This window comes from Rhinopithecus roxellana, chromosome 16 (assembly GCF_007565055.1).
Source record: "Rhinopithecus roxellana isolate Shanxi Qingling chromosome 16, ASM756505v1, whole genome shotgun sequence".
Lineage (NCBI taxonomy): Eukaryota > Metazoa > Chordata > Mammalia > Primates > Cercopithecidae > Rhinopithecus > Rhinopithecus roxellana.
The window spans coordinates 9,386,800-9,391,446 of NC_044564.1; the positions used below are offsets into that span (position 1 = coordinate 9,386,800).

Below are 4,647 nucleotides of genomic sequence, written 5' to 3' on the forward strand. Positions count from 1 at the left end.
CGGCCTCCCAAAGTGCTGGGATTACAGGCTTGAGCCACCGCGCCCGGCCTATACTGCCACTCTTTACTGCACTGAGATGTTTGTGTAAAGTTAAACATAAATCTGGCCTACGTGCCCAGATGGCCTACATGCACATCCAGGCATAGCACTTTTCTTTAAACTTATTTATGACACAGATTCCTTTGCTCATGTTTTCCTGCTGACCCTCTCCCCACAATTACCCTGTAGTCCTGCCACATTACCCTCACCGAGATAATAGAGATAGTGATCAATAAATACTGAGGAACTCAGAGACCAGCGCTGGTGCAGGCCCTCACTTGCTGAGTGCTGGTCCCCTGGGCCCACTTTTCTTCCTCTATACTTTTTCTCTGTGTCTTATTTCTTTTCTCAGTCTCTTGTCCCCACCTTGCAAGAAATACGCACAGGTGTGTAGGGGCAGGCCCCCTTCACCATTTCATAAGAATATAACAAGAGCTGTGCTAAAGCTTCATATTCCATGAGGGTGTCTAAAATGCCAACCCACAGGACAGGTGCTTCTTTCTTCTTCTATCCATTTATGTGGTAGTTTTCAAGGATTTCTGGCCGAATGTCACAGACAAAAGCCAGGAGGTTATCCCAGACTTCATCCCTGTTGTGAGGAACGTAGGTCTGGAGGATGGTCATCTTCTCCTGGGCCTCCTTCTCCGCTTCGGTGCTGCCAGTGCCGTGGATCCCAATGCCGCAGCTTCCTTGGCCTTCAACTCTTTCTCCCTCTGCAGGTGGTACTGTTCAATTTCAGCCTGAGCTGCTTCTTTGGCCTGCATCAGCCTCCAGTTCTTTCTCTTTTTTTTTGAGATGGAGTCTCGCTCTGTGGCCCAGGCTGGAGTGTAGTGGTGGTGATCTCAGCTTACTGCAACCTCTACCTCCTAGGTTCAAACACTTCTCTGCCTCAGCCTCCTGAGTAGCTGGGACTACAGGCACGTGCCACCATGTTGCGGGAAATCAGGGACCCCGAACACAGGGACTGACTGGAGCCATGGCAGAGGAAAATAAATTGTGAAGATTTCACGGACATTTATCAGTTCCCAAATAATACTTTTATAATTTCTTATGCCTGTCTTTACTTTAATCTCTTAATCCTGTTATCTTTGTAAGCTGAGGATGTATGTCACCTCAGGACCACTGTGATAATTGTGTTAACTGTACAAATTGTAAAACATGTGTGTTTGAACAATGTGAAATCAGTGCACCTTGAAAAAGAACAGAATAACAGTGATTTTTAGGGAACAAGGGAAGACAACCATAAGGTCTGACTGCCTGCAGGGTTGGGCAAAAAGAGCCATATTTTTCTTCTCGCAGAGAGCCTATAAATGGATGTGCAAGTAGGAGAGCTATTGCTAAATTCTTTTCCTAGCAAGGAATATTAATATTAATACCCTGGGAAAGGAATGCATTCCTGGGGGGAGGTCTATAAACGGCCACTCTGGGAGTGTCTGTCTTATGCAGTTGAAATAAGGACTGAGATACACCCTGGTCTCCTGCAGTACCCTCAGGCTTACTAGGGTTGGGAAACTCCACCCTGGTAAATTTGTGATCAGACCAGTTCTCTGCTCTCGAACCCTGTTTTCTGTTGTTTAAGATGTTTATCAAGACAATACGTGCACCGCTGAACATAGACCCTTATCAGTGGTTCTGCTTTTGCCCTTTGCCTTCTGATCTTTGTTGAACTCTTTTTTTTTTTTTTTTTTTTTTTTGAGACGGAGTCTTGCTCTGTCGCCCAGGCTGGAATGCAGTGGCCGGATCTCAGCTCACTGCAAGCTCCGCCTCCCGGGTTCACGCCATTCTCCTGCCTCAGCCTCCCGAGTAGCTGGGACTACAGGCGCCCGCCACCTCGCCCGGCTAGTTTTTTGTATTTTTTAGTAGAGACGGGGTTTCACCGTGTTAGCCAGGATGGTCTCGATCTCCTGACCTTGTGATCCGCCCGTCTCGGCCTCCCAAAGTGCTGGGATTACAGGCTTGAGCCACCACGCCCGGCTGAACTCTTATCAGTAGTTCTGCTTTTGCCTTTTGTCCTGTTCCCTCAGAAGCATGTGATCTTTGTTAGACCCTTATTAGTAGTTCTGCTTTTTGCCCTTTGAAGCATGTGATTTTGGACCTACTCCCTGTTCGTACACCCCCTCCCCTTTCGAAACCCTTAATAAAAACTTGCTGGTTTTGAGGTTCAGGCGGGCATCATGGTCCTACCAATATGTGATGTCACCCCTGGTGGCCCAGCTGTAAAATTCCTCTCTTTTTACTGTCTCTCTTTGTTTCTCAGCCACCCAACACTTATGGAAAATAGAAAGAACCTACGTTGAAAAATTCAGGCGGCTTCCCCCAGTACCACCACCCCTGGCTAATTTTTGTATTTTTAGTATTTTAGTAGAGACAGGGTTTCACTGTGTTAGCCAGGATGGTCTCGATCTTCTGACCTCATGATCCATCCACCTTAGCCTCCAGTTCTTTCTTTTGAGGGCATCAGACACCTCGGCATCCTGCTTCTCAGCCTACAGCAGCTGCTGAATCCCCTGCGATGGACTGGCCATTGCGGCAGCCATTTTGAGACCAAGGCAAGTGGCCTAAAGCATCTCGAAGGCCCCTTGGGTCTTCAAACTGCATTTTAAACTGCTCTTTCTTCTTTATGTTTTCCTCTCCTGGCTCCAGGTCTCAAGATACAACTTTGAGACAAACTGCCTGTATGTTACCTCTCATTTTGAAACACAGCCTCAGAGTCCTACCCCGTTTCCTTCCTCATCCTATACTCCCAGGCCTTATGCACAATTATTTACCTGGACACGTGTTCAGCACACACCATGCTGTCTTATCTGGCCATATATTTCCTTAGAAGCTTCAGGGGTCGGATTCTGATAGGGACCAGGCACCTCCAGAATTCTCTCTCCAACAAAAGATAACTTCAGGGGCGGAACCCACTGCCGGCTGCAGAGTGATTAAGAGATTGACTAGGACTAGTGTATAACCTGGCAGGATCCATGATGACACCAGCCCCTTCACCAAATGGAACAAAAGTTCAAGAGGACCACCAGGGCAAGCCACGCCCGGCACCTCCCTGGTCCCCTTGCCTCTTTTGCATTCCAAACTCTTTATTTATTTATTTATTTTTGAGACGGAGTCTCGCTCTCTCACCCAGGCTGGACTGTAGTGGCCAGATCTCAGCTCACTGCAAGCTCTGCCTCCCGGATTCATGCCATTCTCCTGCCTCAGCCTCCCGGGTAGCTGGGACTACAGGCGCCCGCTGCCACGCCCGGCTAGTTTTTTGTATTTTTTAGTAGAGACGGGGTTTCACCGTGTTAGCCAGGATGGTCTCGATCTCCTGACCTCATGATCCGCCCGCCTTGTGTCTCAGCAGACATGACTCCAGTAGCTGGGGTGGCTCAGTGCAGGCTGCACCGTCTGCCTCCAAGATGGCTTCTTTGCTCCCATGTCTGGTGCCTCGACTGGGGTGGCTGAAGCACGGTGTTAGGAACTGAATTGTGTCCCCTCACATATAGACACTCACATCCTAATTCCCAATGTGAGCGTATTGGAGATAGGGCCTTTAAGGAGGTAATCAGGGTAAAATGAGGCTGTAAGGGTGGGTCCCTATCTAAGAGGACTAGTGTCCATATAAGAGGAAAGGACACCAGAGTGTGATGCAGAGGAAAGAACTTATGAGGACAAAGCAGCCAGAAGGCGGCCGTCTGCAAACCATGGAGAGAGGCCTCCCCAGAGACCAAACCTGCAGACACCTTGATCTGGGACTTCCAGCCCCCTGAGCTGTGGGAACACGCATTTCTGTTGTTTGAGCGGCCCTGTCTATAGTATTCTGTGATGGCAGCCTGAGCTGACAAGGACAGATGGGCTCAGCTGGAACTGATGATCTGAGGGTCTACAGGCAGCCTCTCTGGCATGGTGGCGGCGTTCAGGTCCTTGGTTTTCTTACATGGCTGCTCAGGTTTCAAGAGAAAAGCATCTCTGGGAACAAGGTCAAAGCTGCAAGACGCTTTATGACCCAGCCTAAGAAGTCAGCTGAAGCAGTGGCAGGAAGGTCTCTGGGAGGGGACACAGGCCTCACCTCTGGAATGAGATGTGTCAGAGAATTCCCACCATGCTATTAAGTGCCACAATTGTGAAATGGCCAAAAGACCCTGCTATTTACTTATCCATGAGAAATGATGAACAGTGTTGTAAGGCAGAGAGAATGAGAAGGTAAGAGGAATGGGAGGGCGAGGGGTGACACAGAGAAAGGAGGAGGGGGGAGGGCTGTGGGAAGAGGCCGAGCTCCCTGCCTGTGCCTGGAGCTGCTCCCGGTGCACATTTCTTCTCTGCAGGGAGATCAATGTTAGGCCTCGTCAGTAGCGCGCACTAAGGAGGAAATGGACAATGTTCTATCTAGGGTTTTCCTTCCAGCTCTGGGTCCATCCTTCACCCTTGGTGTGCGGGTGACCCTTGGTGCACACCCTCCAGCAAGTTTCTCCTGCACTCCAGTGAGTGGCACTGGGTGGCACCCATGAGTGGGTCCTGAACATGTCCGGCTGGCACCCCAGCCACTCCTGGCATTACGAGATGCTTGGGGTGTTGCTTTTCTGGCTGGAAACGTCTGTGGCTGCTGGCACCATTGCCTGAGTTCTC

General features: G+C 49.6%; 1 pseudogene; it reads right to left on the minus strand.

The window, feature by feature from the left end:
- Nucleotides 1-546: 546 nt before the first annotated feature.
- On the minus strand, nucleotides 547-2,564 carry LOC104669658 (annotated as a pseudogene).
- Nucleotides 2,565-4,647: the final 2,083 nt, after the last annotated feature.